This window comes from Cyprinus carpio, chromosome A3 (assembly GCF_018340385.1).
Source record: "Cyprinus carpio isolate SPL01 chromosome A3, ASM1834038v1, whole genome shotgun sequence".
In the NCBI taxonomy this organism is placed as follows: Eukaryota; Metazoa; Chordata; class Actinopteri; order Cypriniformes; family Cyprinidae; genus Cyprinus; species Cyprinus carpio.
The window spans coordinates 19,254,091-19,266,170 of NC_056574.1; the positions used below are offsets into that span (position 1 = coordinate 19,254,091).

A 12,080-nucleotide genomic window follows, 5' to 3' on the forward strand; every position below is an offset into this window, starting at 1 on the left:
GGGAGACGAAGGCGCACTCCGCTGCTTTCAGATCCTTCGTTCCACAAAGGTCCAGGTCTGAGCCTGAACAACATAGGGGTCCTGGCCTGTCTCGATCTGAGGATCAAAGACGGGCACAGAAGGCTAGTGTCGCGACTCACGCTCCTCCCCCACCTGCGGGCAGGGTTAAGAGGAATTGTGGGTCACAAGGAGGTAAGCAGAACCTAAGGGATGTGATCCAGACGAGGCAGCGTTCTCGTCTGAGTCAGAGTGCTACTGAGGTATCTACTCGTTCCCTTTAGGGATTTTTTAAACTTCTGCTTTTATCCTCCCCTTCCTAATTCCCCTGTAACCACCAGCTCTCCACCTGATCGAGGTTAGGTGGAAACCTCTAACGCATAACAGTCTCCTATGCTGGACCTATAATGTTTTTTTGGCTGGTTCTATGTTCATAGCAACCACCTTACTGATGGTCCGGACTAAAAGGAGGCGCCCCTTGAGCGGGGCTCCAGCGCAGGAGGGTGGGAGTATAAAAATAACCCTTTCTGTATATACTTATGTGTAAATTGCTGGTGGTTATGTGTCTACTAATAAACTCTGTGAGTTTCCTTTGCAGTGCTCAGTTACAGTGTTTACTAAACACTCGTCAGCACCAGCCATCCGGCTTCATGTTCCGGTATTAAGCGGCTGAGATCACAGGTTTCTGCGGGAGCCTCCTTGATCATCAGGCCTGGCACAGCACTGCAGGGAATTTCATGGATGTCCGGCCAGGTCACCCTGAGGGGTCTTCTGGCCGCTTAGGTGCTGTCGCATCCAGCGGGAAGTGAAGGTGGCAGTTACAGAAGTCTTCTTGTATATGCTGCCTCAGGTGATGCTCCCCTCGCTAGAGGTTTATAAAATTCGAGCTTGCCTCTCCCGTGCGGTTCAGCGCCTCTGCGATGCTTAGGAACCTTTAGGTACACACGCTAAGCTCTGTGTACTTTCTGAAAGCCACATGGTGGTCAGTGTGCACGTGAACACTATGCGCACTTTCTAAAAATCCACGTATTGGTAAGTGTGCACGCAAGACTCTGCACACTTTCTGAAATCCTGTATGGTAACTTTCTCAAGCTCTGCCTCGTTCCCTTTCTTGAGATGATTAGACCTTGGTTCCTTGGGCTCCATTCAGCCAGTGTGTATTTGTTTATACACCTCAAGCATCGCTTCCCTCAACATGACGGGCTATTCGGGCGATTCTCGTGGTAGTTTAGCAGTGCTCCCCTTTTCCAAGAAGGGTCACCTATGAGCGCGCTACTCTGTATTCAGGAGTTCTCCTCTCATATGAGACTGAGTTCACTGTTTTTCCCAGAGCGCTCCAGCATTATTTCCACAGATCGAGTTGATGACTCTCAAACATACTTTTTTGAGATGCACCATTCCATCTATGAGCTGCTCTATCAGAGTGCCACGAGAGCCCTTCCTTAGAACAGTATTTGAAAATCCATGATATGGTAAGTGTGCACGTGAAGTCTTTGCACACTTTCTGAAATCCACACTGTGGTAAGTTCGCACGCTAGTACTCTGCGTTCTTTATAAAATCCTATATGGTGAGGGCTTCGCGCGGTTGCTTCGTGCCCTTTCTTGAGCTGGTAAAAGCCCCGTTCATCTTGGGCGCCACTCCACCTATGCATCCTCGGATACCTATCTAAACAGGGTGTTGCTACTGGAGATCTGTTGAGACAGCTCCTTCAGCAAGCTTTTGCGGAAGCAAGCTGTAGCCCCTGTGTGACAGGCTAGACTTAGTATAAAATGCTAGGTTCCTAACTATATCCCTTTAAAGGAATCTTTCCTGATTCCAAGCCTTTAGCTCTACCACCGGGCCGAGGCCCTAACAATTAAGTTGGGTATGTAGCTTAGGTCTTTGGCCGTAAGGGGTATTGTCACAGACAGCCATCTAAATGTCCCGGGGGCAACTCCCATTGAAATGGTAGAGTTGGTACTTAGTGTTCGCCATGATTCTGGCCTGCACTCCCCTCAGCATGGCGGCGTGGGTATACTGTTCCCCATAGCGACCCCTAGAGGACGCAGTTCGAAGTTCCCTTGAAAGGGGAACGTCTCAGGTTACGAATGTAACCATGGTTCCCTGAGTAGGGAACGAGACACTGCGTCCTCTAGCTCCCTGCCATGCTTCGGACGCAAGCTTCAGACGAAGAAGTGAATGACGTGTTTTCCCGATGCCTGTTTTATATAGTCGCACTGGTAGTGACGTCAGAGGCTGTCGCCGGCCAACTCGTTGGTGTTTTTTCATTTGTATGCTTCAGACACGGGTCACGATGAGGTGTTCCCCATAGCGACCCCTAGAGGACGCAGTGTCTCGTTCCCTACTCAGGGAACCATGGTTACATTCGTAACCTGAGACGTTCAATCCTCTCAGATTGACTACAATGAGTTTTCTCAAAGACAGAGAAGAGATGCTTTGGACATGACTCTGCATTTGAAACCAGATTTAATAAATGACATTCAGTGAGAGAATAAGCTGTGATTAGTGTTGGGTGATAAATGAAATATTTAATTGTATTTATAATGATTTTTAAGCCATTATAAATTTAAGCTACATCAAGAATAAATCAATATTTCTAACTGAAACAGGATGTTTGGGAATATCGAAGAGCTTGTCCTGACTATTTCACAGCCATGACTGATGAACCATGATTTGGTATTTGAAACACTGTGGAAAAATGCAATAAACATTTCACACAATTAAACAGTTTCAACCGATGATAGCAGCATCATACTGTATAAATCAGCATATTAGAGTGATTTCTGAAGGAATGTGACACTGAAGACTAGAGTATTGAATGACTGCTGAAAATTCAGCTTTGGCATCACAGGAATAAATTACATTTAAAAATATATTACAATAGAAAACAGTTATGTTAAATTGTAATAATATTACACATTATTACAGTTTTTTTTATTTTTTTACTTGAAATGATTGATACTTTTATTCAGAACAGACACATTACTATATGAGAATAATTTCTTAAGGATAAAGTAACAATGAAGACTGGAGTAATGGTCGCAGATATATCACCCAGTCCTAGCTGTCCTAGCATATCTATGCCACTTAAAATTCATCAGTCCAAATCAAGGCAGAAACAGGAGTCAGAGAGAGAGAGAGTAACCTTTCTGTGAATAATTAGTGCACGGAAGAGTGTGCAGTGATACATGGTGACATATCAAAGACAGACAAGAAAGAAGAGAACATGGCGTCTTGATGCTCTGGCAGCAGGCAGCAGGGTTCTAATTTGTGAGCATATGTTATGATGATGCAGGGAAAAGATGCTAAGATCCTGATCCAAAAACCTGATGGGGACCATGTGTTTCCTTTCCTGTGCCTAGCCGGCGATCAAAAACAGACAAATAGCCACTCTCAGCATTTCTACTCTACCTCAGAGATAATATTAGATTGAAAATGCAGTGTGAGAAAGAACAAGATGAAAGGAGGCTTGAATTTACATCCGCAATGAAAATGAGCAGAATAACGAAACTGATGAAACAGCAGGTTGTTCTATCTTCTTCTGAGATAAACACACACTCAAATGTGCACACAAACCCTTTGTAAAGTCAGCATGACATGTTTCTTTAAAGGCAAAGGCAAAGGCCTTTGGTGTTGAGAAACACGCAACAAAACTGTGTGGACAAAAGACCAGAGATCACTGGCTTCTGGACGTGGAGGCATGAAAAGAAAATACCTTTACTTTAAATCACTTGACATTTAACCTAAATGGGCATGTAGCTTCAACCTACTGACATGTAAAATCAAGGATGTACATCATGATATCCATTCAATTTTTTCATAGCAGCAAAGTTTCCAACGCTGACCCCATCTTCCATTGCTCTAAAAAAAAGTAGTCCCTATCCAGACTCCAGCCATTTTCTGAGCCAGTGTTATGTATGTGCCAGCATTGCATTTCAATCTGGAGCCACTGTTGAGAATCACTCACTTGACCTGTCAGGCATCACTTCACCCCATGACACTGGTGGCAACACAGTTTAACACACACACACTGGAGTGAAGAAAAATGCACTTCAAGAGGAGGACTGACCCGAGTGGGGACTTCTGTGATTATAAAGTGCTTTGGAGTGTCTAGAATGGAAAGACCTTTAATTGATATCTTTTGGAACAAAGACCAGCTGCATTTGAAGTGTCACAGCCTCAGATGGAGAGGAAAAAGACCATTCTGTGCCCTTGGTTTCATTTTTCCTCTGTCCTATCTCAACACAGCTCCTTCTCTTCTTCCACTGGTGCTTTTCTCTGCAGTTTAATTATATTTCTCTCCCATATTTCCACTTTGGATTTCAAACTGCCATCTTTGTGAAATCATGCTGTTGGTCTGGGTGGACTGGCGAAGGAGCTTTGCATTAAACAACAGAGCAAAATCCCGTTTACCAAGATACGCCCACTTTATTTTGGCTGAAATTATATTTTTACTACTCTCTATCCTCCATGCGCTCTTTTCAACAGCATACTGTAATGCATTTCACTGTTGTCTATGTGTTGTGCTCTTGAACTGAATTATCTAACTGTTAAGCACTACTGTCCTGCACACTGTTGCATTGTTTCAAACAGAACAGCATAATGTTGTTCTTCCAAACTCAGAGTATAGTGTATTCTCTCTCTCCTCACTCTGGAATATTTCTTTTCTGTGTTGCCTTAGGCCTTTCTCTGTGTATTTGAATTGCATTTTGTTCTTCCGGCTGGGGTATTAGTAACTCTAAAATATTGTATGCATTATAAAGAAGTCTGTTTGGTCAAAAAGAAATGCAAAGGTAAACGTCTTTGAAAAAAAGTCCAGACATGAAAAATTAAACAATTTATGGACAGTGAACTTGTTTAAGCAAAAGGTTTTCATCTGTGGATGGGAGGGTTAGCTAATTGAAACTTTACAGAATCCATGCAGCAAAATACAATTTAGTGTAACGGCAAACATGCAGAGAGGCATGTGGGGTTAGATTAATCTATGCTCATGTCTTTAATTACAAGGGTGGAACGATGATCAGCAGGTGTTTTACAAATAAAGGCAGGAAGTAAACACGTCTCTATACAGTCATAAAAAGATTATAATGAATATTTTGATTAGGCTGTGGAAGCTATCATTTCATTACTGCTTGTACAAATAATATTATAGCAGAAGTGAATCAGTTTTAATAGATAGATAGAAGAGTGGATGAATTTAAAAACGCACCTCTCTTAAACCATGCGGATATTCCTTGACCTCAGTTTGATAGCGTCCAGCCCCCACTGACAACTTACCTTCATCATCATCAGGGGCTGCACGCTGGGCAGGCCGAGGACAATATTCATTCTATCACAGTAAAGGAAGAAATATGGGGAGAAAATGGCCTTCAGGGCATCATGTCAGAGATAGACAGAGACCGAGAGAAGGCTACGGCCTGAAAATTGAGGGAGGGATTATCTGAATAATGATATTAAAATTACAAAATGATTTATTACAACTGCATGAAAATGAGACAATAGGAAGACATGCCTCAGCATTCTATCAGCCAGTGTATGTGTGTGTACTGTATGAGTAAGCTCTGTATTTTAAAGGAGTTTATGTATGCATGCATATTTCTTATGCATGTCTGTTGAAACTCACAATGCTGTGCACCATATTAGCTACCAGGACAAGAGCAGCTTCTCTTCCATCAAGATTAGCCAGGCTGTGAAATATTAATACAGAAAATGAGACACTGTATTAGGGCTAAAAAGGAACTAAGCAGAATGAATCATCAATAATACAGCAACCCTGCTTAGTTTGTCAGAGTCAGAGACTCGCTGACGTTAGACTAGTGAGAGCTCTGTACCTTCAGAGCCCCAGCCTGGCCCTGTGTCACAGGAAAATCTCCTAAGCCCTTACGTTTATTCTTTTTTTTTTAACTGTGATGAAATGCTAAACATGCTAAGCCTTTCGTCTGAGATGGTGCATGTAAATTTGGCATGTCGTGCTTCAGTTTGATGCTAAAGGTTTTGTGTGCAGCTTCTCTTGGTTTTTATTTTTGTTCCCTCTCTCTCTGCTCAGTCGTCTTTCTCGATCTGTTCACATCCTCTACTGCTGTCTTGCTTTCATATTTAATTAAGTCTCACCTCCTCTCATTCGTTTTTTTATTCTGTAGTCTGAACTAGCCTTATTAATTTTTTTCTCTTCTGTTAGTTATAAGTAGATGTTATAATGGCCTGTCAAAGGCCAAAGTCAAAATATTTTTTATACTATTGAGAAATAGTATGAAATTTCAGCTTGTTTCAATGACTAAAAAGGTCTGCTTTTCATCTAATGTCTCACATCTATTGTGTAGTGACAGTGAGTGAAGAAAAAAAAGAAAGAAAGAAAGAAAGAAAGAAAGAAAGAAAGAAAGAAAGAAAGAAAGAAAGAAAGAAAAGAGAAACTTGTGTTATTTAACATTTATGTAAACATAAAAAAAAAGAAAAAAACATATCCCTAATGTTGCACTGAAGCAAAATTTAAGTGATTTTCTAGAAGGGTCCTCCAAAACAAGTTGAATATTGCAGCACTGTGACATTTGAATATTAATTTAAATAGTTTAATATACAAGAGTGATGTTCTGTGAATGTGTTGAAGAAAGTTACTATACTGACATTTTCTTATGAGATTTCTGAATGTTTGAAACTCCAGCACAAATGTTTTTAATTTGCACTTTATGAGATCTGTTTGGTTCACTTGAGGATAACTGTAAATGGGCCACATTCTAAAATAAAACATCAGTGAATGCTTCAAAATCCAAAATGCCAAAACACTATAATAACAAATAATTATATCATCACATACACATCAAACAAAAAAATTTACACCACAAAACAAACATACACCACTCATATTTACATCATAACACAAAATCTCTCCATGTTTTTTTTTTTTTTTTTTTTTTTTTACTTCTATGCTTTTGCAATGCCTGTCGGTTATATAAATATTTGTTTCTTTGATTCAGCACTAGATAACGTCATATTTTACTGGCTTTGTGTTCAAATGGGAATTGGGCCATTGATGCATGAATGCATGGTTTATCTGAGTGTAGGCTACAGTCCTTAGTCACAGGATAAGAATCCCCATTTGTGAGGACAGAACCTAATCCAGCCAATTGCACAAAATCAGCAAATCAGACGCTTTAGACACATGAAGAACCAGTCAACCATTTAGCAAAGATACTGACACAAAACTTGTTTCATAAGAATCCTTTGTTCGTCACAATGTACAGTTTTAAATAACTAACAAGAACAGACTGAAAAGAGTCATTTATTATTGAATAGGACTACAATAACTGTGCTGTGTTTTTGATTAACTAAAAAATTCATAAGAGTAATTTGTTTGTGAAACAAAATACACTGATCACACTGTGTGTTTTTAGAATCACCTAAAAGTATAAATCATTCGTTTGGAAATGGGACTATTGTTAGAAGAACAGTCACATACTATAAGAGTCATTTTGAACTATATTGATCATGGTTGCACACAAAAGCAAACATAAGAGTGCAACTAGTGTAGTCTGATTCCTGAACAACTGATTCTTATGATCCAATTCTTTTTAGTGAATCTTAAATGCAGTTGGTGTTGTTGGATTTACAAATGACTCTTATGAGGTGCTCTTTTTCCAGACACGTTATTGATTCAATTAAAAAAGAACAATTAATAGGAGTCATTTGTTTGTGAATCAAATTACATTAATCACACTGTATATTTTAGATTCACTAAAAAGAACTGGGTCAAAAGAAACATTTGTTTAAGAATCAAACTATATTGGCTGCAACCTTACATTTGGTTTCTGTGTGCAACCCCCAAGGACAACTCAGTAGAAAGACTTTTCTTTGCCATTATTTAGCATAACACAGCCTTTTTCTTGCATCATATTCAATACAGACTGCAAACTCATATTCACAACTCAGATAAAATATGATTTATTTAGTCTAAATGACACTAAATTGTGATGTATCACCCTAAAATATACTTTAGCGTTTTGTTCAAACTTTTTTCATAGCAGCGTGTGAATCTTAGTACGAGAGTGAACTAATTTCCATTTCCCAAAAGTAATGATTGAAAAAATAAATGAAACATGAACCCATCTCCCTCCGTATGGCTTCTTTGCATCTATCCAAAATATTAAAATTAGTGAATCATTGTAAACATACTCAAAACTGAGTTCATCATGTTATGTGTTTTATCTGCTTAAAACAATAAAGATAAGAGTGAAAAAAAAAAAATAGTGAATCATGTGCCACATACAGTGCCAGACTCTACATGCCATGCAGACCATCTTCAGACTGATTATGACTACCATAACAACAAACATATATGTGGGTAATGTAGGTGCAGGACCAACATGAGACCTGCACAATGGCGCATGTTCTTCCGACACATGTTTGCTTTGATCAGGGGCAGAAAGTGTTTGGCAGCAGTGTGAGCTCTGGAGTGCTAGTGGCTGTATTTGTTAGGGCACTTAAGACAAGTGCCCTTTGGTCAAGGGCAGTTCACTCAAAGGAAGTGAATTCTCCCAGCTGGAAGTTAATACAGACGGAGTTTGAGGGTGTGAAACCAGCTAAGCTCAGAGGACGCTCATGTACCCCTAACTCCTCCATGATTTAGCAGGTCATTTATGTTCTGCTCTGGCTGCTAATTGGCTCTTAATTAGAGTCAGATCCCCATTGAAACTATTCATTTATTTCTGTGTGTGTGTGTGTGTGTGTGTGTGTGTGTGTCCAGAAGGAAATGTAGCCACAAGCAACAGCTAACTGTCCTTCACACGTTTTTGTCATTACCACTCTAAGGGAGGCATGTCTCTCATAAAAGCTAGGAGAGCTCGAGGGAAATTGTCATTACCTTAGATGTGTGTGTGTGTGTGTGTGTGTGTGTGTGAGAGTGTGTGTGTGTGTGTGTGTGTGTGTGTGTGTGTGAGAGTGTGTGTGAATGTCATTCAACATTAATGTGTGTGGCTTTATGTCTAAAAGCATGGACAACCAGAAGGAGGTATATTTTATGTGCGTTAGAAAGAGCTTTACTGCACAGTTCAGAACAATTTTATTTCTGAAACCGGTGGATTAAATTCATTAAAGGGGTCATATGACGTTGCTAAAAAAGAACATTATTTTGTGTATTTGGTGTAATGAAATGTGTTTATGCGTTTTAAGGTTAAAAAACACATTATTTTCCACATATTGTACATTACTGTTGCTCCTCTATGCCCCGCCTTTCTGAAACGCATCGATTTTCACAAAGCTCATCTTTCTGAAAAGCGAGGTGTGCTCTGATTGGCCAGCTATCCAGTGCATTGTGATTGGCCGAATCCCTCAAGTGTGTGACGGAAATGTTACTCCACTTACCATACTGTGATGCTGTGTCCTGGCGCGATGAGACAAAACCAATAAAACCCATTATAAACAGGCATTTATTGCATCCAGTGTGCACATAATTACTGATTATAATGACTTATACTGTCTTTTTACAACGCATCGTGCCGCGTAAACATAAAACCATGTCTGCATTTGTGATACTCTACACTGCTCAAAACTCATGTTTGAATCATCACTGGCAAATCCTTTAAATATTAAAACGTACTTACAGGCTGTGGGTCAGCATTATTTGTCAGAACACTGGCATTGTAGACTACTCTCCCAGGAACAGTACTTGTCCTCCGTAAATGCGCTGCACACAACTGAATATTTGGGTTGAACTGTTCTGGAACAGTGTAGTAAATACAACTTAACCACTGATTTCTAGTTGTGTCCTCTTTTGGAAGGCCAAACAAAGTAGTTTCACTTTCACAACGAAACACACAACGTCTCCACGACATGGCAGTGGCGGCAGCAACAATATTACAGCGAGAATCAAAGTTATGCCTTCTTTCTTTGCGTAAACATTTGGGCGGTGTTATTCAGATCTTCCCACACAGTGAAGTAGACATGTGGGGGCAGGTTTAAACGAGGCATTTTGGGAGGGTGTGGACGAGTCTTAACTTTTTTAAATAGAATATCTCTTTGGCTTTTAGACTTTAGTCTTTGCAACTTTAGGGATCTTATCTATTCACAAACAGCTAGTAACACTCCAAAGAGAAAGGAAAACGTAACATCGAATCATGTGACCCTTTTAACTATAGTCCTGCAGAGATGGTATTCTTCACAGCTCTCCTGAGTCCACCTATGCCGTGATTTTCATCAACCACCATTTCTTTATTGACCTTGAACAGCCAAAAAGGTAAAAAACAGATTGATATGAAAAACAGATAAACCTGATATATATATCAAAAATCTAAAAAATTGCCCACTAATTTTTCACAAAAAAAAATATTGAGCAGCTGTTTGATAATAATATTATCAGAATCTTAATAATAAGATTGATAACATTGATCATAAGAAATGTTTCTTGAGCAACAAATCAATATACAGTATAATAATACAATTTTACAATATTACTGTTATACTGTATTTCGATCGAAATAAATGAAGCCTATACCTTTTTTAAATGCTTTGATGAATTGAAAGTTCAAAATAAACGCATTTATTTGAATCTTTATAAATGTCTTTACTCAACTTTTGAGCAATTTAATGCATCCTTGCTAAATAATAGTATTAATTAGAAAGCATACACACAAACAGATGCATTTGTACTACTTTAAATGTTCAGTTAGTTGTCAAGGTAACTACACTATTTTAAGTCCTGTTGAGCACTTACTGCAAGTAATTCAGAAACCATACTGCAAATTGTCACCTTCCACCTCCACCTTTTTTTAAGTTCAACTCTTTAAAATGTATAAAAACACATTTTACATTGCTGAGAGCTGTATATGAATACTGCATAAATGGAGAAAATGGGAAAAGCTAAAATAAAGTGGTCTTTGCACATTGGTTAGTTGTTGGTGCAGTTAAATTAATTCAGGACTCTGGGTAAAGACAATGTTTGGTTCCCGTGCATGCAGGGGGGACTCAAACAAATACACCACTGACACGTAGAAAAAGAGCAATTTCCTGCTTCATCGGTTCCCATCTTTCCGCTGTGTCCCCTTCTCTTCAAGCACACGTACTTCCTACCCTCCACGCGTGAAATGCTAACATGGAGACTGGATCAAAGACTGCATTTAAGGTCACAGACACAGCCATTTAAACACATGCACACAAACACAATCCACCAAACACAGACGTAGACAGTGCAGGGATGAAGGGGGCAGAGGGGCCAAGGTTGATGCAGCAACCTGATTTCACTGGATTATAATACAACACAAAAAAAGTTGAATCAATCAATACATTTTATGTCTGGATTTCAATGTAACTTGTCTATGTACAGTAACTATTTAACTGCTTTAATGCAATTCTTTAACTGCTTTAAATGAACTGTGACATTTCCACAAAGTTAATAAAAACAATAAGTAATTAGGTTGGTAAGATTTTGTAATGCTCACCAAGGTTGTTTTAATTTTTATCAAAAACAGTAAAAGCAGTAATATTTTATAATATTATTATAATTTAAAATAACTGCTTTCTATTTTAATATGTTATAAAATGTGATTTAATTTTTGGCAAAGTTGGATTTTCAGCATCATTACTCCAGTCTTCAGTGTCACATGATCCTTCAGAAATCATTCTAATATGCTGATTTGCTGCTTAAGAAACATTTGTGCTGCTTATTTTGTGTTTTGTGTTTCTGCATGTAATTCCAGATGGACTGGATGGTGGTGAGATCAGATCTCTGTGTGGAGCACTGGCCGATGTGACTCCTCTCACTGCATTATTCCATTTAATCCATAAAAACATATAGTTCACACACACACACACACACACACACACACACACACACACACACATACACGCGCGCACACACACACACACACACACATTATATATATATATATATATATATATATATATATATATATATATATATATATATATACATACATACACACACACACTGTACATAAAGTCATGTTCTTATGTAAATTAAAAAAATTAATTAAATAAATAAATAAATATTAATAAATAAATAAATGAAGGAGAAACATGCTCACACCTGAGTCCCTCATCTCCGAAAAGTTCAGCACCTCAAATCCAAATCATC

At 38.8% G+C, this 12,080-nt stretch overlaps 1 protein-coding gene across 4 annotated transcripts in view; it reads right to left on the minus strand.

Annotated features, from left to right (window-relative positions):
• Positions 1 to 12,080, minus strand: part of asic2 (acid-sensing (proton-gated) ion channel 2) — a 345,666-nt gene that overhangs the window by 59,890 nt on the left and 273,696 nt on the right. The gene's annotated exons all lie outside the window — the stretch shown is intronic.